Consider the following 21,759-nt stretch of genomic DNA (forward strand, 5'->3'; position numbering starts at 1 on the left):
ATATAGCTCTTGCGGTAGAGAGAAGAACAGGCTGATCTCACCCTCCTGCCGGCCCCTTCCTTCCCCTGCCAAGCTGCTGAAAAATGGTTTTTCTAGCAGGAATGCTGTGTGGAAAACCAACACCTCTCAGCATGGCAATGAGCCGTACAGAAGAGTGGCCTGTGCGGTCCGCTGGCCTGGGTATGCACATTGCTGTAATAAAGAAATCCATGCTATGGAAAAGCCCGGGATGTGAATTGAAATGTAAATGAGCTTCCAAATGGCAGCAGTGCTTTCTGCTTGATGTCCTGGGGCTAACGGTAATGGCCGCTTGGCTCCCGCTCCCTTGGGAGCCCGGTGAGGGAGCAGGGAGCGAGGCACAGTTGCTTTGCTTCTCAGATGGGGGTCTGTCGCAGTCTGGAGTCCCCTGGCGTCCCCTTGGTGAGGGACAGCAGCAATGTCATTTCTCTGTGGGACAGGTTCCTTTGTTTCTGGCACGGATATACTCATATTTCATTTCTCTGGGAAAGAACAAAGGCAGTTTCTCTGCAGTGATTTAATTTTAGATCTCTTTTCAGTCCCCAGATTTGCTCGGGCAATTGCTCTGGGCAACAGATTAGTCTATGAGAAAGAGTGTAATGAAAAGCCGGCGTTGGTGAGGACTGTCATAAGCAGGAGGCTCTGGAGGAACACAGCTAAAGGCAAACAAAGCACAGGAAAAGCACTGAAGGGAAAAATCCTCTGTTGGCCAAGATAACACCATATGTCATTTGCACCTATAAATCTGTGGCCTGTATTCAGTCCCGATGCCATGGGGAAAAACATCATAGTAAGTCTGGAAGGCAACTCAACAAGTTATCTCGGGCATCCTTCTTCTCCTTTGATGGATTAAAAGTAAATCCCTGTAATTCACATGAGCAGGGTCACAGCTCGCTACCCCTTCTTTTACCACTATGTGACCAAGCAAATCCTTGCTTATTCACACCCATCAGAGTCTTGATGGAGGCAATCTGAAAGATTTAATAGAAACTGAATTGGCGAATTTGTTTCATTAAGTAATTGCAGAAAGTTCAGCCTGAGTTTGTAAACCCCTTTAATGATGCTAATCACCTCCTTATTGCTGTCTGTGTTGACTTGCAATCCTGGCTTTGCTTATCATTTAAATGCACAAAATGCCTTGCCTCTAGGTGAAGTTAAAGTCTGCACAGTGCATGCCTCAAACCAAAGAATGGGGGCTGCAAAAATGATGAATCCTTACACATCAATACTGACTAGGTGCAACCTTTCTGTCACAGTCACCCCAGCCGTCTGGGGACAGTTACAGGATAAGAGTCTTGATGGCAGCTCTGCCCTATGCAAGAATCTACGCTGAGCTGAATGCCCTCTTTGCTATCCAAAGAGGGAAGCCCAGAAGCCCTGAACTCTTTTCTTTCTGTGTATATGCCCTGTCTTGCCTTGAAAATAGCTATGTGTTAGGGTATTTGGAGAACTAAACTTGAGATTGTGCCATTTTTAAATTTCAGAGCAAAATTCTCTCCAACTCTTCCAGCAGACTCATATTTCATCCTCCTCAAGCATCTGAAATGGTCTTTCTTTTTGGGATGTAGGTATGCATGTCCTATAAGGGGCAAAACAAAGGCTCCTACCATTATGCAATTTTGAGTTGGAGTTAGCACATTAAAAAGAAAAAGAAAGCTGCTCACAAGAAATAAGAGGTTTCTCTTGGCAGTAGATCTTTTCATTTAGCCTTTTCCGTTTTCTACAGTGCTTCTGTTCACACAGATGCAGGGAGATCCACAGCTGGTCACGCTGCTGCTATGACACAGACCACCACCAGCAGAAAAACTGAGCTTTCAGAGAGGGTTCACTGCAAACCTGTGCTGTGGTATGTGTAACACTCTGCAAATTATCCTAATAGCCATGGAAATGAGTTCCATTTGGCATGAATCACAAGAGCTGCTAAGTGAAGGCCTCTAAAATGGGCCTGTTAGGAAAGACAAAACTAATGAGCTGTTGTACTTTTTTTTAAAAGCTCATTAAAGTGGGACAGCTGTTGTTTAACAGTTAACTGCAGGAAATAAATGCCAAGAGTAACAGATACTGCAATTAAGTAAGGCTGACTACCTGCCCTTTATCTGAGCAATTTGCATATCATACCAAAAGTATCACAGGTATGGCTGTTACTAAGAAGGTAGCAAATGCATCACAGTCAGAACCCTGAAAGATGTCACGGAGAATTTCCGGCACAGGCAGGCCCGGTACAACTAAGGTAGCATGCCATGTGCCATTTCAGACTTGATATAATCACCATGGCTGGAACCTCTAGAGCAGCAGTCCCTAAACCACATGCAACATGCTGCCCATCATTACCCTTTCCCACATTTCCCATGGCCACAGGAAGCTTCTGCTGCAAGTGGACAAACATTGCGCCTTCTTGCTTTTGTTGTAAATCAAATCTGCATGCTGTTGGGGGTTGCCTCCTTTCCCTTCTTGGTGAAGAAAGAACACAAACCTGATTTATCTTCATAATACATCAGCTTTGAAGTCCAGTTATAGCTGGGAGGCAGGAGCTGTGATTTGAATCCTCACAAGCAAGGGTGAGAACCACAGCCAGGTCTTCTCCACTGCTAGTGCTCTGGACAACAGGCCATTGAATTACAATGCGAGGAGGATGGTGGCATTACCTTTCACAGAATCACAGAATTATCAGAGTTGGAAGGGACCTCTAGAGATGATCTAGTCCAACTCCCCTGCTAAAGCAGGATTGCCTAGAGCACATTACTCAGGACTGCATCCAGGCGGGTCTTGAAAATCTCCAGAGAAGGGGACTCCACAACCTCCCTGGGCAGCCTGTGCCAGTGCTCTGTCACCCTCACCGTAAAGAAGTTTTTCCGTGCATTTGAACGGAACTTCCTGTGTTCTAACTTGTGCCCATTACCCCTCGTCCTGTTACTTGGAACCATTGAAAAGAGCCTGGCTCCATCCTCCTTCAACCCACCCTTTAGATACTTGTACGCCATAATAAGGTCTCCCCTCAGCCTTCTCTTCTCCAGGCTAAAGAGTCCCAGCTCTCTCAGCCTTTCCTCATAAGGCAGATGCTCTAATCCCTTAATCATCTTAGTTGCCCTTCGCTGGACTCGCTCCAGCAGTTCCCTGTCCCTCTTGAACTGGGGAGCCCAAAACTGGACACAGTATTCCAGTTGTGGCCTCACCAGTGCAGAGTAGAGGGGGAGAATGAGCTCCCTCGACCTACTGGCCACACTCTTCCCTATGCAGCCCAGGATTCCATTGGCCTTTTTGGCAACAAGGGCACATTGCTGGGCCATGGATAATTTACTGTCTACCACAACCCCCAGATCCTTCTCCTCAGAGCTACTTCCCAGCAGGTCCGCCCCTAACCTGTACTGGTGCTTTACATTCTTCCTCCCCAGGTGCAGGACCTTGCACTTGCTTTTGTTGAACCTCATTAGGTTCTTCTCTGCCCAGCTCCCCAGCCTGTCCAGGTCACGCTGGATGGCAGCACGGCCCTCTGGGGTGTCAGCCACCCCACCCAGTTTGGTATCATCAGCAGACTTGCTGAGGATACACTCTGTCCCCTCATCCAGGTCATTAATGAATATATTGAACAAAATTGGACCGAGTATTGACCCCTGGGGGACACCACTGGTTACAGGCCTCCAACTAGACTCTGTGCCGCTGATCACAACCCTCTGAATTCTGTCCCGCAGCCAACTCTCAATCCACCTCACTGTCACCTCATCTAGCCCATACTTCTTCAGCTTCCTAATGAGGATGTCATGGGAGACAGTGTCAAAAGCCTTGCTAAAGTCAAGGTAGATGACATCCACAACTTTCCCCTCATCCAGCCAACCAGTTATAACATCATAGACGTTATCTTTCCAGCAGTTGTTAACAGAAGCAGCAGGAGCTGTGTTCTGCATGAAGCTACGTGTGCTTGGTGCGATCTGAGCATCCTTTCTAGGTCAGAGCTCTGAGGAGGGAGGGTACCTAATTTGAGATGTTTGCAGGTGTGCAGTAATGACTAAACTATTCCTCTCTAATAAAACTCAGGCAGCTTGAGGCAATAAAAAGCATTAAATTTTAATCCAAGAAAATGTCATAGGTGTTTTTGGAGGGGGCATGCAAGACATTCTGAGGATTGTATTCTTGGAGCAAACTGTTCCTACAACCAAAAAATTATATGTTTTTTAAAACTGCAGTGCCTTCAACAGTGCCCTCCTGGCTGTGTGCCAACTGTCTCAGGGTGTGTAAAACTGCTCAGCTTAATCCCTGCTGATTTAATAGTTGAGAGACAGTAAGAAATAGCTCACGGGTATGACTTATTCCTAAGCTTCTATAGTTACTTCTGACCACATGCAATTTTTACGAGAAGCCAACTTTTTTACACTTATGTCCTTTGATAGATATTATCCCACCACTTGCTAGTACTGCTAAATGAAGCGGGGAAGAGGTACCTTTCATAAGGACCTAAGGAAAATAATAATGATCCCAAATACCAGAGAAATGCGTTTGTTAGTTTGGAGGGGAACACCTGTATATTAAGCCTCTTTGTTGCTACCCGCCATAATTGACAGTAGGATTAAAACAACATTGTTCAAAGAAAAATCTTTGAGATGCTTTGCTATGACTCAGAAACCTTACCTAGAACTTGGAAATCTTAAACAAATTGGCACTCTAATGAATGCAGTCTCACACACTATCATATGTTAACATTGACTATTAGCTGTTAGGGCAAGTAAATGTCATTTATTAATGCCCTTTTCCCTGCATGGCCACAAAACAAAAGTAAGCAAGGTATACATTCACCCTGCACCTTGACCAAAAATGAGAAGTATTCCAAACAAACAAACTGCTCTGTCTGTGTCTTAGCATACTCAAAACATATTTGTCTAGGTAGGAGCAAGGTGTATGGTAGATATCAGTATTCTTGGGGAATAAACGCTCCAGACCAAAAATCTCAGTTTAATTCACTAAAGTACTTTAAGTCTTCGCTCATGAGCCAGATGTAGTCACACCTCCAATAATATTCTTACACTGAATGCTGTTATGGGTTTGTCCTGGTTTCAGAAGGGATAGAATTAATTTTCTTTCTAGTGGTTGCTGTGTTTCAGATTTGGTATGAAAGGAATGTGATTAATGCATATTGTTTTAGTTGTTGCTAGGTGATGTTTATATTATTCAAGGACTTTTTTCAGCTTCCCATGGAAGCTGAGAAGGAGCATAGACAGAACAATGGAATGGCCAATGGAATTTTCCATACCATAGACGTCATGCTCAGTATATAAATTAGGGTTGGCCAGTGGGGACAGGAATCTGCAATCGCTGCTCATGATGGACTGCGGAACCCATTCACCGGGTGGTGAGAGTGACTTGTGTTGCATTACTTTATCCTGTATATTCTTTTACCATTATTATTGTTATTTTCCTTTTTCTGTTATTGTTCTATTAAACTGTCTTTATCTCAACCCATGAGGTTGGGGGTTTTTCCCCTTTCCTTGCCCCTCCTTTTCTCCTTCTTCTCCCTACCTGTCCTGGTTTAGACCAAATAGGCAACTGGGGACATGGGGGACCCCAGATGGGACTGACAGATGCTCCCCTCTACCCCTCTTCAAAGAGAGAGGCAGAGGAGGGAAAAAAAGACTTATGAGTTTAGAAGGAACTAAGCTACTTTAATGAAATATTAATAATAAAATAAAAAGGAAATAATGAAATATATACAAAACCGTATCAAGCTCCAAGGATGACAATCACGACACCAGCTAGCACTGGGGCAGTCCCAGGCTGGACTCGGTGACAGATGGGAACTGGATTCTGGATCTGCATTCAGGATCAGGATCAAAGGCAGATGAACAGACAGAGTCCTCCTCAGATGTCGGCCACTGAAGAAAGAGCTGACCCTTTGATCCCTCAGCTTTTATACTGAGCATGAGGCAGATGGGATGGAATACCCCGTTGGTCAGTTTTGGGTCACCTGTCCTGTCCACTCCTCCCCATAGGTGGGACCCCATTATGCTTTTCCGCTTCTGACCCTCCAACGGGGCAAATAACAAAGTTGGTTGGCCTTGGCTGTTATAGCAATAAATATAAGCAAGAGCCTCTCTGCATACCATGCCTGGGCATCAACTATAAACATTGGTCTTATCACTCTGAGAGAATGAATGTTGTCTGCACAATATGCTGTTAATTTCAGTAGTTAGAAGAAGCCCAGCTAAGAAGCAAAGTTACTGAACAAAATTGGTCCTGTTTTGCCTCAAACCAGGACACTACCTTTCTTGGGTGGGAGGGGGAGAACTGCGCTAGCGGCTGCGTGGTCCTAGCTGCCAGCTGCCATTACACCACCGCAGGGTTAAACAGTATTTTGGATTAGTTCAACATCAGTCCTGCATAAATAAATTCAGCAAGTCTCTTAATTCAGCATTTGCGAGGATGGAGGAATTCAAATGTGTACCTGTGACACTGTAACCATGCCACAGAAATGTGGATGGTCCAGACAAGACACTATAGGAGTATTTTCTTTCTTGATGATTTTAACCTCAATGAGACTGTCGCCAAGCAACCTATTAGGCATCCTGAAACAACAAATCTAATCAACCTGAAGCATTCAGCATAACAAGTCACTAAAGTGTATGCTTCCCATGGGATTTGCAGGGTAAAAAAATACTTCAAAACAAGAAAGATGCACAGTCATCTTGAGTTTCTTTTTAAAGAATTGTCATCTTCACAGTTAATATTAACATGTCCATTACAGGACTGAAACACATTTTTTCTGGAACATACTATGTGTAAATGCTATGTGTATCCCAATATGGAAAGTATCACATGGCAGGAATAAGATTCAAAGCCTTGTTTTTGAAAGAGACTGAAACCTCTACAGAGTATATTAGACTGTTCAGTCACCCTCTTGCAATCAAGTTAATGCCTCTGAGGCACTCAGCATCATTCAGATCACCACTGATACAAGTCTTGTGGGGCACACCAATGTGAAAGCGTATTCCAAAATAGGAAAAAGAACATAACACATAGATATTTAGAGCAAGACAATTTCTTCCCCAAGGACCATTGTCAAAAAAAAACATTTATCTCAGCATGTCCGTTACAGTTTCAAGCCAGATTTGTATACCTCGCTATAGCAGGTACTAAAATAGAGAAGGAGGACTCAAATGTGTATTTGCGAAGGTGCCTGCTACCTCCACACATGAAACAGAACTTGTCTCCAGCCAACACACATGCATTCAAAAGCAGGAAAGAGGCTGGTGAGACAGTTAAGGTTCATCTTCCCAAAGGGCTGTTATCAAACAAGATCCACCATCACATGCCCATTGCAGAGAGATTGCCAGCCCATACATCACTAAGTATCACACATGAGGAATGGGGCACAAACCTAGCCTCAGCAGCAACCTACACAGTGGTATAAACCACTCAACCAACCTGAACCAGTTGGACACTCAAAAAAAAAAACAACCCACCCACCCAAACTTCCAGGTTGCCTAAACCCATGCCTCCCCAGGGACCAAAAGAAATAGAAGACAACCACAACATCTGCATTCAGGGTAGTTTCTCTTCAGTTTGTTGTCATCAAACACAATGTGTATGAGCAAACCTCTTGCAGGAACAGCTCAGGGAAATTCCCAGCTCCACATCTGTCGTCACACTACATGGCAGTCGCATGTTAGGATAGGATTTGAACCCAGACAAGACTGGAACCAGCATCTTACAATCCCAATCATATAAGTGATCTGAACTCAGCCAGCAAACCCAGATCACAAACAAACATGCCTCCAGAATCATACCTTTGGGAATCACGGTGAGTAGGATATCCTACTTGCTAGTCAGAACATCAATTTCATGGGCCAGTCTATTCTCACCACTCTCTATCCACTGTGGGGATGACACGGGAATGACAAATACAGTGTTCAATGCGTCCTTGACTTATACATGGCACAGCAGTGAACCCAGCATCTGACTTACACTTAACTCAAGGTCTCTGAAGCCTTGCAGTTCCCTGTTTACATAACCTAATGCAGCCACACTCACAGTATGCACTGTATTCGTTTTCTGTAATACTTTGACTATATTTGATCAGGTGCCAAATACAAGGAGAAGTGACAGCACAATAAATTACTAGGCAAATGCCACTTGTAACCCATGAGACAAGAACAGAACTACGCTTTTCTACCAGGTATGCTAATTTGTATGAAACAGTGTAGGGATTCCCCAGTTAAGTCAAAATCTTACACTAGTCCCTGCTGTTCCGACATGCAAGCTAGCCCGAAGATGGCTTGAGCTAGCTCCTGTGTAGTGGGTGCTCTCTCTGATACTGCCTAACTTCTTTTGAGTGTCTCAGGTGCTGTGACAAGGTAGACAGCCAGCTCTGAACAGCCTGTGCTGCTCTGCCCACATCAGCAGGAGTGTGGAGGAACCAAAGCAATGTGTCAGTGTCCCCATTCTGGGGCGGGACCAGCAATGACAAAGCCATGTGCCGTTCATGTCCCAGTGTGACAGGCAGCCTTTGTATTCAAGAAACAATCTTGAATGCAGGTGCTGTCATCTCTATTTTTGTTTCTGTTAGTCCTTGGGGAAGGACGTTGTTAGGCAACCTGTAGTGCTTCACACAGCATCACCATGCAAGTTTCATTTGCCCTGTCATGACAAAACAGCTTCAGTTTTTCACTCCAGAGGAAAAACTTAGAGCAGTAATAGCCAGTCTGAACACAGAGTAGGATGTATGTACACAATCATGCTCCATGGCAATGTATTAGGCAGTAAGGAATGAAAAATCTCTAAACCCAGCATCTATTAAACCATACAAATACTGTTGCTAACTGAAAATGTGATTGCATTCAGTCTGTGCTAAGGCGGCTGTCAGGCAGCATGTGTTTTGGACTCATTTATCGCAAGTTCATTTGAACAACCTCATCTGCTAATGGCAAGTCCCAGCAGATGGCATTATGTTACAAGGAAATATTACCCCGGTGCCAGTTGCCTCACCCTCAGCTCTACAAGTTCAGAGGGGAGTCTCGAACTTCTCTATGTTCAGGCATAACCTTACCTTCTTCTTGCTCCTGTGCTTTTTTTCCAAGCCTAGCATACAGTAATTACATTTCAGCTGGGTGAAAGTATGGGGGAACATAGACAGAAAGAGATAGCAAAGCTTTATGTGACTTTTATCTTCATTCTTTTAGCTCTGTTTCAAAATCCCTTACCTCCCTGTGGTCCCTGAGGCCAGAATAATCTTGATGTCAGCACTGGCAGTGTATACAACAGGCTGATAATAACTTGTCTCTCCTGGTATGCTGTAGACTGTCTTTTCTAGGAGCCAGACACTAAGGCAAGAGTAAATTCAGTGCCGAAATACCTCTGAATTCAGATCCCAGTGAGACATAAAAGGTTTAAGCACAGGTATGTGAATGCAGTTGTCTATAGCTCAGTGAGAGATAATGCAGAATAGCAGACCCAGACCCTGGGGGTTTCCAGACCTGTTAAATAATGAGAGCTGGGGGTGCAGGATACAGCAGCCTCACAGAACTGTCACAACTGCTAGCACTAGTGTTCAGTCCATCCTCAGCTGCCATTCCCTCCCTTTTCCCAATTGCCTGCTGTTCAAGCTCTTTGTCTTCAGGACTTCTGCATGGCTTGTCTTTGTTCCTGAGATTAGAACATGCAGATGGAGCAAAGCCCTGCTGTGTCCCAGGGTACAGAGGAAGGTACAACAGCAGTCCTTAGCTCAGTCCATGCTTTTGTATGCTACTAAGTCATGCTGTACTGTTGTGCCCAGGCACGAGAAGCTGAACTTACTACTATGAAAAGCTGGTGATAACTCCTGTGACCCTGTAGTTCAGGGCCATACGCAGACCCAAGGGTCTGCCTGTGTGAGATGTAATTCCCTCATCTTTTATTACAGAGCTGCTGACCATGAAGTATCTAGCTCCCTAGTGTCTATAGCCAGGCAAAATCAATGAGAAGCAGGCATCAGTGAAGAACTGGAATAAGCAGAACCACTTAAAAAGGAAGATACTTGAGTGTATAGAAGCAATAAGGTCAAGTTAATTCTGGTTCGCTAGATAGAGCTTCTTCAGCCTCTGCTTTGCTTGGTACCCTGCTAGGTTGCATGCAGAGCTGTATTAATGCATTTATACATTTAAGAGCCCTCATTTGATATGTCACTAACTGTTCCCTGGCTGGAACAGTGGCTTTTCTACGCATGAGAGCCTGGCTTTTGACAATTGCTCTTTGTGACGCCAACAGGAGTTCCTCTATGTATGGGATCACCCAGCTAAACAGGTTTCTGAACATAAAGGTGAAATGCAGGGAGTTGTAATTTGACTCAGCTTCATCTCCCCTTGACAGATCCTTACCTGTGCAGAGATGACTGGGGGGTGGGAAGAAGCTGCAGAAACCACTCAGCCCACGGTTGCCTGAATACTGCATCATAATAAGAACCAAAACCCCAACGGAACCTTGAATAATCCTGGAACAAACAAAATTGAGTCCCATTCCACCACTATTCAGTAACTTTGTGTACTAACATCACAAAATTGGCAATACAGACACTACCAGAGATGAACAGTCCAGATAGTGTAATCCACTCAGGCATAATCCTGCCCACCTGTCAGATCAGGAAATAAAAAAACCCATAAGGTTTGAGTAGAAAAATGGGGAGTCTTTTCCCAACAGTACAGCTGACCTGTAGGAGATTCTTCCCTCCTTGTCCAGGATGCTGTACAAGGTAACTTCACGGGGATTAGGAGGCCATACTTGAGAGAGACTAAGTGATTAAGAGACATACGTATGGTATTTGGCATGCTTTAAGATCATGATTAGTGCACTCTTTCAAAGTATTAATATGTAGCATGCTTGTGGTTTGTGTTAGTACTTTTTGGAAATCACTGGTAGGTTGTAATAGTGTATCTTGTGAATAGCTTTTTAAATTGCAATAATGCATTCCTCCCTTATATCCATAAAACCTGCAATGGTGGCGTATTTGACCTGTGAGTGAAGTCCAAATAAATTGTCACTATGAACCTTACAGTGAAGTCTTTCTCTCTGCCACATTAGTTGGTATAGTTGGCAGGATACAATGGAATAACTATTGCAGAAACATGGTTGTAAACCCTTTCCTGTGGATAGGGAGAAAGCTAAGAGGTTGTGGAAAAGTAAGGAGAAAGTGGTGGAATGGGTAGAGCAGTGTAAGAAGGAACAACAGGAAAAAAAAAAACAGAAGAGGTAAAGGTATCCTGTGTACTGGATTTGGAGTATGTTTAATCTGTGCACAGGAGGAGGCACGGAAATCCAAGATAGCTAAAAAAAATGAGTATAGGTGACTTGGAGGAAGCCTCATTAATTGACTGTAGTAAAATAGTCCGTATTGCAAACTGAACTCGAGGCTACCAGAGCTGCTTTAGAGGTATAACAAAAGATGAGAGGCCTTAAGGGCTCATGAAGGATGATTAGAAGTTGAAAACATGTTTTTGAAAGATGAATTAATTGCTGAAAGAAATCAGAAGTTATTGGAAAATTAGATCTGTTGTTGTGAAATGCTCTGACCCCCTCTCCCGCCCAAGTCAGAAATTTAGTTATGTGTGCTGATCCTGATACTTGGGATGGGTGTCATGGTTTGGCCTCAGCCAGCAACAAAGAACCACGCAGCCGCTCGCTCGACTCCCACAGCCGTGGGAAAAATCGGCAGAAAAAGGCAAAACTCGTGGGTTAAAATAGTATAATTTAACAAAACAGCCAAAGGGAAGAAGACAGAAAGACAATAACACCGATAAAGGAGTATAAGAACGCAATTACAGTACCGCCGCGCAGCACCACCACCACCGCAGACCACACCTGCCTGAGTCACCTGAGTGGCAACTGCCCCCCTCTCCCCGGCTAGCGCCTCTTATAGCTGGGCACGGGGCACGTGGTATGGAATACCTGCCTCCCCTGCCGGCTCCTTGGGGAAATTAACCCCATCCTTGCTGGAACCAGGACAATGGGGATATCTGTGGTGACCCCGATGATAAGCAAGTAATACTGAAATTTGACCCCCCATTAAAACAGATGTGCAGTCAAATGATAGAAATAATCGAAGATATACTTCTTGTAAGAAGATAAATCGAAGATATACTATTGTACTGTAGTACAATATGTATCAACCCGTGGTCTGGACCTGAGCTTGCACAAAAGCAAGAACAATTTTCACACAAGCAGGGCTAAAGTGCAACTGAGTATTTATGGAACATCCAGCTAAAAGGAGGAGATCGGATCTTGCTGAGTGAAGCTAGGGGTTATTGGGATCCTGGTGTATTCCTTGATAGGGGTCCCATGGGGGACCAACCCTTAACACTTAGAGTTGCCCACTGGGCAGGGGGGATAGATTCTGGAGGGCAAGGTGACCCACTGGCTATTAAACCTGCTGGGTTATCCAGGCTGGCTGAACCAGTACAAAAGGCTACCTGTACACAAGCTGTGTATGAGTGCGGTGAGCAGGGCATTCCCCTTGCTGATTCTGTGGATCCGGTCCACCTTAAACCATTGATTAGAGGTCTCCCTGGTGCTGTGAAAATGCATGTGCAAAACCTAAAGGAAAAGATTACACAGGCAATTGACCATAACGATCGCAACCATGGACAGCCACGGCAGCCCATTTTCACCTGGGGGGAACTCTTGCAAGAAATAGCAATTTATGGTAGAGATATGGGTTGCTTAGAGGAAGGTTCAAATTTATAGCGCCGCATCCGGCAGGCACAGTTTGTCGAGCAGAGTAATCCCCATCCTCCTTGATAAACCAAATCTCTCTCATTTCGATCCTCAGCATAACAAATTGTGGAGAAAGGCATTAGCATTAGGAATGCCCTGATCAATGTTACACGGGCAGTCCACAGAGAATATTCCAATAATGATAAACCTGGTGAAGCAGTCTATTAGCAAAGTTACAGAATGTACTAATGCTGTTATAACACACAAAGATAAACCCTCTGTTCCCACAAACCCTTTCTCAGACTTGAGGTAGGATTTGATAAATCCAAAGAAACTAGAAAGTGGTATTTCAGGCTGACCCACCCGCATAATATCTAACTTAGAATGGCCTAACCATTTCAATGACCCACATACTATTTTAGCTACTGGCCCCAGATGAATACCTGTAGATTTTCTAACTGATGCTGGAGCTCAAATAAGTGTTAGCACCAAAAAAAACAGCAAAAAGGTTAGGATTAGTCCTCACCTGGAAGAAAATAAGTGTAATAGGAGTGACCAGAGCCCCTGAAAGCAGACAAATCGGTACAGTGTATGTTTGGCTACCAGGAGAAAAAAGAATTACTAAGATAAAAGTAGTCATCAGTCCTTATCATAATAACATTTGGGATTTGATATATTTGCAAACAAAGTCTGGAGATTGCCAGATGGGACGGTGTGGAGCTTTGGAGCCCCACTGTGTGAGGTTCGGTTACTGGAGACAGTCATTAGATTGCCTCTTTCCGGGGTAACGAATGTTAATCAGTATCTACCACAACAAAAATGGGGATCAGGGAGGTAATTAAAGACCTGGGAGCCTGTGGTACTATAATCAGGATACACCCTGTAATTCTCCGGTATGGCCAGTATGTAAACCAGACGGTAGATGGCGACTCACAATTGTCTATAGGAGGCTTAATGGCAATGCAATGCCACTTAACGGCCACTGTTCCTAACAGTGCTGACCTGGTCACCCCGATTCAAGCTAAACATCACACATGGATGTGCACATTAGATGTTAAGGTTACCTTTTTTATTAAGATAAACCTCAATTTGCATTCACGTGGGAGGGAGTGCAATATACCTTTAACCAGCTCCCACAAGGATACCGACATTCTCCCACTATTGCCCATCACACACTAGCAAAAATATTGAGCGAGATAAAAGTAGCAGATGAGGTAAGCATGTACCAATACATTGATGACATCTTAATAGGTGGAGGTAATGAAGAGGCAGTCAGAGAAGTGTCTAGGCAGGTTTGGGACACACTGACTTCATTGGAATTAGAAAACGCTCCCGCTAAATGTCAGGCACCAAATCAAGAGGTTAAAATTTTAGGAGTTTGGTGGTCAGGAGGAGCCATTGCTATACCAGCTGATATCCTGGGAAAAACAGAAGCTGGTAAAGCTCCAGAGAGCAAAAGGGAGCTACAGCAGATACTTGGAACTTTAGGTTAATGGCGGAAACATGTCCCCGCGTTTTCTATAATTGCTAGGCCCCTGTATAATTTGATTAAGAAAAATGCCTGCTGGCAGTGGACCCCTCAGCAGGAGGAAGCCTTGAGTTTGCTGATTCATGAGCTTTGCATATATCAGACTTTAAGCCCTATGCATCAGACCGATCCTATACAGATTGAGTGGGGATTCAGTGAACATAGTTCCCATTGTAATTTATATCAGCGGGGACCAGAAGGCTCTGATAGACCTTTGGAATTCTCTTCTCATTCATTCAACAATACTGAGCAGAGATATACTGATTGGGAAAGAGGTATGTTATTGCTAGTGCGGGCAGTAAAAATACGCTGAGCAAATTTGCACGAGCCAAGATATGGTTGTCTGGGGTCCCTTCCTTCTCCTGGAATCAGTCAGGAAAGGGACAACTCCTCCTGAGGGAATTGCCCAAAACTCCACTGTCCAGAAATGGTACTCCTACTTGGAAGGTATCACTGAGTTAGTTACTATTACTGAAGAGCTGATAAAAATATCTAAATTACAAAAGGATGTTAACGCAGACCTTCTATGTTAGTCAAACCTAACAAACCATCACCTATTTCATAAGAATCCCCTTTTACAGCTGAATCAGACCAGTCAGGAATATGGTTTACAGATGCTTCTGCAGTTTGGAAAACCTGGATTTGGCAATATACAGCAATAGCTCTAGAGAGAAAACCAGGAGGACCTGAGATTGAGAAAGGAGAAGGTAATGTCCAAGTAGGGGAGCTATGGGCTGTGTCATTAGCTGTGAAACATGGAGCTCAAACTATACTGACTCCTATGCAGAGTTCCAAGTGGCAACAGAATGGACAGGGCATTGGGAAACTAATGACTGGCAGGCCAGTTAGGTCCCAGTGTGGAGAACAGAGGACTGGAGGCAACTATTGGAAGTGGTAAAGGAAAAGACTCTAGGAATAGGATGGGTAAAGGCACATGATAAAACTGTAACTGAGGTTGCCCACTGGAACAATGAAGTTGACTGCCTCACCTGCATAAGTACATTAGAAGTGGATGACAGTACGGATGGACAGGAGTGGGTACGATGAAGGGAAAGGCTACATGAAAGGCATGACCACACTGGGAAAGCTGATCTGTGTAAGGAATGCCAGGCCAGAGGGTGGCTCGATACGCTGGCTGACTGTGAGAAGACAATAAGACCCTGTCTACAGTGTCGCTTATGATTAAAAATGAATCATCCAAATCAAGCTCTGCTTTTACATATTAGGGCAGGGAAAATACTCTGGCGAATTAGGCAAATTGATTATATTGGGACACTTAAAACGTCTAATCGTTATAGATATATCCTAGTAGGTGTATAGGTGGGGTCCGGATTGACCCAAGCCACCACAACCACAACAGCGTCTGGAGAATGGACCCTTCGTGTGCTAAAGGAATGGTTTAGTACTTTACTATGCCTGCTGCCATCCAAAGTGAAAATGGTTCACAGTTCATAGCAGCCATCATCCAGGAATGGGCAAGGGGGGAAAGTATTGACTGGGTCTTCCATACCCCTTACTACCCTCAGGCAAATGGAATAGAAGAACGGATCAATGAATTAATTAAAAGATTCGCAAAGGTCCATGCATCCAACTGGGACCGGAGACTATCTGAAGCAGTATATGTGGTTAATAACAGATGGGGTGAAAATGGAAACACAAAGATAAAAGCATTTTGTCCTACTGGAGATGTAATCTCCAAGGAACTGCATAAAGTTGGCAAATTCCCCATACAACTGCATTCCGGTCAACCAGTAATGGTCAAATTACCTCAAATTGGAGTTGTACCCCGATATTGACTAATCCAAGGGGATTGTGTGCATGGGAAGCAAAAGATAACTCTGACTGCATACATCGAATAAGTAATAGATGGATCATACCAGATTTCTAACTGACTCATTGTCGATCATATATATGGTCAAGCAGCACTTTTCCATTTACTTGCAGGTGTGCCCCAACAAAAGGAGGGACAAGGAGTATGACAGGGTGGAGACCTAAGAAGCGTCAACCCTAAGTATGAACTGTACCTAAGTGGAATGGACAAGCTATGCAGACTTAAATGTGAACCAGAAGTTCTTGCTTTTTCTGATTTGTGTATGCTTATTTTGATAAGGGTAATTGCTTGTTAAGCTAAGTTTTAATAGCAGGTGCTATATCATGGCTGTGAATGTGAGGCTTTCTGTAATAATTAGCTGTCATTAGCTCTGTAATAACCGTAGGTATAAGTAGACAATCTAGGATATGAAATAGAGAGCCTCAGGCCATACATTACTTTGAACCTTACAGTGAAGTCTCTTTCTCTCTGCCACACTCTATCATTCTATTGCTCTCAAAAGAGCTGGCATTCCAATACCTTTTTCTTTTTGCACCTTTTATTACCCAGACACAATCTGATCTGTATTTAATACATTTTTTGTGTCTGTAAAGAAGCATTACTACCGTGCCATAAGAAATCTGGAGAACCTTCGTTTATTGTGGACTGTACACTTGACAGCGATATTAGGAACGTGGACTAAGCAGAATCTAGCCAGACATTTTAAGGAAGAAGTCCATTTTATGCTAGGCAGTACGGGCAGACCATTAAGTATCTTGTGCCACCTGCTGGCAAGCCCCTCAAATTACAACTCCCCAAGAAGAGGGACTGTGTCAGCTCTTGGCTCAGGTGCTCAGTGTGATGGGAAAATCCCGGGAGCAGAGGTAGAGAGGGGTGTGCTGAGGGTTGTGCTGACACGCCGAGCAGTGCAGGGCAGCTCGCATCCAGCAGAGCTCACATCAGAGTCTGCACTGTGCTGGGCAGCACGCTGGCAGGATTTAGTTGCTCATGAAACACTATAAAAATTATATTTTTCTGAGACCTGTGCAGACTTGGCCTGATTCCTTGCAGGCCCATGATGATGTCCATGTGGTGTTCTTTGTTCTAGTGCTGCAAGGGGTCAGGGCTCGCTCTCCTGGGCTGTACAGGCAGTGGGAGGGCTGCTTGCCTTTTTCCCATTTTTCAGGTATCCCCTTTGAGGTTATGCACCGCTCCCAGCCAGGATTCATCACAAGCTGAAGGAGGCCACCTCTTTTCAAAATCTGTGCAGTATATCATATTTATATGTCACAGATCAGCATCCAAAACAGATAAATAAACACGTGTATATTATTAGTGAGTGCTCGATATGCTAGGACTTGGTCCAGAACCCACTGCAACTGGAATTTTTCCCTCGGCTTTTAAAGAAAACAGTTGTGCAGAAAAAAATAATAAATCATCAAGATTAAGTCAAACATCTACTCAGTGTCTGTGACATGCTCTATCACTGAACTATTTCCCAACTGATTAGCAAGTTCCCAACTCAATGTGCAAAAGGCAGATAGAGGTTTGCTTTTAAAACCTCTGTTCTTTCGAAGCTGTGAGCAAGTAAGGAACACAGCCTTCTGGTTTGCAGCCCTCTTACCAGAAGGACAAAGTCATGGGAACTTATCAGAGAACACTCTGACTTTTTTTTTTCACCTCTTCCTTATTCTTAAAGTAATTTTTTGGCAAAGACATCAGGACATGAGTGATTACAGGTGTATAGGTACGAAGCACTGCGGGTGAGGAAAAAGGATCCATGAGTGTGCTGGTTTTGGTTGGGATAGAGTTAATTTTCTTCATAGTAGCTAGTACGGGGCTATGTTTTGCATTTGTGCTGAAAACAGTGTTGATAATATAGAGATGTTTTCATTTTTTCTGAGCAGTGCTTACACAGAGTCAAGGCCTTTTCCGCTTCTTGCACCCCCCCACCAGTGAGTAGGCTGGGGGTGCCCAAGACGTTGGGAGGGGACACAGCCGGGACAGCTGCTATACCAAGTAGCAGTTTTCAAAGGTTATAGTAAAATGGTTTTCAAAAATCCTCAGATAACCTCCTGCCATGTCTCCCTTCCTGATTTGTGACTGACTGGACTGGGTTTTGAGTAGCACCAAAAAGACATGGGATCCATCCAAGGGTGCTGAGAGAGCTGGCGGAAGTGCTCACCGGCCCACTGTGCATCATTTATGAACAGTCCTGGATAACTGGGGAGGTCCCAGCTGACTGGAGGTTGGCAAATGTGACGCCCATCCATAAGAAGGGCCGGAAGGAGGATCCAGGGAACTACAGGCCAGTCAGTCTGACATCGGTGCCTGGGAAGGTCATGGAGCAGATCATCCTCAGTGCCATCACACGGCACATGCAAGAGAACAGGGTGATCAGGCCCAGTCAGCATGGCTTTGTGAAAGGCAGGTCATGCCTGTCAAACCTGATCTCCTTCTATGACAAGGTGACCCACTTGCTGGACAAGGGAAAAGCTGTGGATGTTGTCTACCTGGATTTTTGCAAGGCTTTTGACACCGTTTCCCATAGCATTCTCCTGGAGAAACTGGCTGCTCATGGCCTGGACAGGTATACTCTTCGTTGGGTAAAAAACTGGCTGGATGGCCGTGTCCAGAGAGTGGTGGTAAATGGAGTTAAATCCAGTTGGTGTCCAGTGACGAGTGGTGTCCCCCAGGGATCGGTGCTGGGGCCCGTTCTCTTTAATATCTTTATCAACGATCTGGATGAGGGGATCGAGTGCTCCCTCAGTAAGTTCGCAGACGACACTAAACTGGGGGGGCGTGTTGATCTGCTTGAGGGTAGATTGGCTCTGCAGAGGGATCTGGACAGGCTGGACAGATGGGCTGAGGCCAATGGTATGAGGTTCAACAAGGCCAAGTGTCGGGTCCTGCACTTGGGTCACAACAACCCCATGCAGCGCTACAGACTGGGGGCGGAGTGGCTCGAAAGCTGCCTGGCAGAAAAGGACCTGGGGGTGTTGGTGGACAACCGGCTGAGCATGAGCCAGCAGTGTGCCCAGGCAGCCAAGAAGGCCAACACCATCCTGGCCTGCATCAGGAATAGTGTGGTGAGCCGGACTAGGGAAGTAATCATCCCCCTGTACTCGGCACTGGTGAGGCCTCACCTCGAGTACTGTGTTCAGTTTTGGGCCCCTCACTACAAGAAGGACATTGAGGTGTTGGAGCGTGTCCAGAGAAGGGCTACAAAGCTGGTGAAGGGTCTGGAGGACAAACCTTATGAGGAACGACTGAGGGATCTGGGGTTGTTTAGCCTGGAGAAGAGGAGGCTGAGGGGAGACCTTATCACCCTCTACAACTACCTGAAAGGAGGTTTTAGAGAGATGGGAGCTGACCTCTTCTCCCTGGCGACAAGTGATAGGACAAGAGGAAATGGGTTCAAGTTATGTCAGGGCAGGTTTAGATTAGATGTTAGGAAGCATTTTTTCACTGAAAGGGTTATTAAACATTGGAATAAGCTGCCCAGAGAGGTGGTGGATTCACCATCCCTGGAGGTGTTTAAGAAAAGGGTAGATGAGGTGCTTAGGGACATGGTTTAGGAGTGGTGGTGTTTTTATCAGGGTAGGTTAATGGTTGGACTTGATGATCTTAAAGGTCCCTTCCAACCTCACTGATTCTATGATTCTATGATTCTATGACAAAATTCAGCTTTGCGAGATGTAAGAAAAGGCAATGCCAGAGGAAGGGTACTGGGTTTCTACTTAAACTAAAGGGGTATGCACCAGCTGAGAGACAGCAGAAGTTCCAGTACAGTGAAGGGCTAAGCTACTTTTTTTTTAAAGAATGAATTATGTACAGATAATTTTGCTCCACATTGCATTCCTCCCTCCTACACACACATGTGTACATAATCTGAACACCCACTGCCCTTTTGGTACCCAATTATGTGTCACTAGCTAGGGCTAACATCTGTGCATCCTTCTCCTCCCCGGCCTCGTCGGGCTGCACCACAGCTCCCATCTTCCCTAAAATACTTCATAGCCTTTGAAAGCTGTAGGTGAGCACATCACAGTCAGCCAGAGTATTTCTCCTCCTTTACTTCCACTGTCTCTCAGCTCACACAAAAAAGCTGGTGGCAAAAAGGAGATGAGAGGGAAGAGCAAAATTGTCAGCAATTCACTTTGTTCTTTACCTTGTTCTTCAGCCCATGCCTTCTTTTCCATCTTCTGTTTCTCACCCCCATCTGCTGATAGGCACATAAGTAGCTAATGTTGAATGTCCTGTCACACTCAGAGAGAGTGTTGAAAGTCAGGGTCATTCCTGGGGTTACCCACCATAAAGCAGTTATCTGGGTTAGAACCACACGTGTTGCTTTATGCTCCTTGCTCCTGCCTGTATCACAGCAGGCTATCATTTCAGCAAAACTCTGTAGGTCAGCAGAAACAGGGAAAAAAGTCCTTATTCTCTCTCTGAAGTTTCTGCTTCATAAGCTCTCTGGGGCAAGCACTATCTTTTTTATTACCTGACTGGAAGGAAGTGGCCTTGATTTCTCAGGCATCCTTAGACACTAAGAAAAAGCAAATACTGAACATCGACAACCTTACACCTATGGGCAACCAGAGGCAGCAGGTTTTCACCTCACATGATAAGTATGAAACATGTCCGCTGACTAAATGTAAAAATCCTTGGCAGGAGGTGCCTCACAGTGAACAATCCCAGGAAAATCATGTTTCAGGTTGAATTTAATCTAATGACTGATGGAGAAATTCAGTGAAGTTGGTAAGACTTTCAAACTTGAAGCACTAGGTGGTTATCTTCATGATGCATCTCACCAACCAATTTGTATCTGGTTTATATTTCTCTGACTTTATTTCATTCATTAAAGTATAATAAAATGTCTGAGACTGCTCTGAGCAGAGTTTTCTAAGACAAGCTGCTAACTGGATGGGATCAATAAAGCAGCTTGATTATTTCCAGCACTTTCTGAAACTGTAGGCCATTTCAAAGCCCATCATGTTGGGAATGAACCAGGCCACAACTCATTGCATAAACACTTGTGCTGTAGCAGGGTGAGACAAGATGATAGCAAAAGGCCCCTATTAACCCAAATGATTCTGTGAGTCTGTGAATACATGATTAAAGTGGTTCAGCTTAAATTGGCGGCTTACTCAAATGCATTCTGGTGCTGTTCCCAGTGTGGTGGAGCAGTGGAGAGCACAGACCCCTCTCCCCGGTGGGTTGGGGGAGCTGCCCCATGGCGGTGCCTGGCTGTCCCTCAGGGGAGGCCCTTGTGTGTTGCCATCATGTGTAGCCCCTCTGTGGGAGTGACTGCTCGTCCAGGGCCTGGCACCTGAGGAGAAACAGCTGGGGCTGGGGTGAGCAGCACCTGTGGCCTTCAGCACTTCCTCAACACAGGGAGGGCTGGCAGGGGCTGGGGTGGCGGTGGGCTGCCGGCTGCCCCTCTGCAGCCCGGGCATGCCCAGGATGGAGGGAGGGCTGGCTGCAGGCCTCAGCACTTGCTTTTGCCATGGCAGGGTAAGTTTGGGTTTGCCCTGTTTCCTGAGCACGGGTTGGCAGCCGGGGGTAAACAGTACTGAGGAAAGGTCAGGAAGGAGATGTGGGCCAGGTAATGTCTCCCCTCCGCGCCAGGTGAGGGCCCAGCTGCAGACTGAGGGCCTCTGAAGGGGGCGGTGAGGTGCCCTGGGTCTGAGGGGAGACACAGCCTGGCTGTGCAGTGGGGCAGGGTGGCAGAGGGTCC

This window comes from Vanellus vanellus (assembly GCF_965231255.1).
Source record: "Vanellus vanellus genome assembly, chromosome: 3".
NCBI classification, from domain to species: domain Eukaryota; kingdom Metazoa; phylum Chordata; class Aves; order Charadriiformes; family Charadriidae; genus Vanellus; species Vanellus vanellus.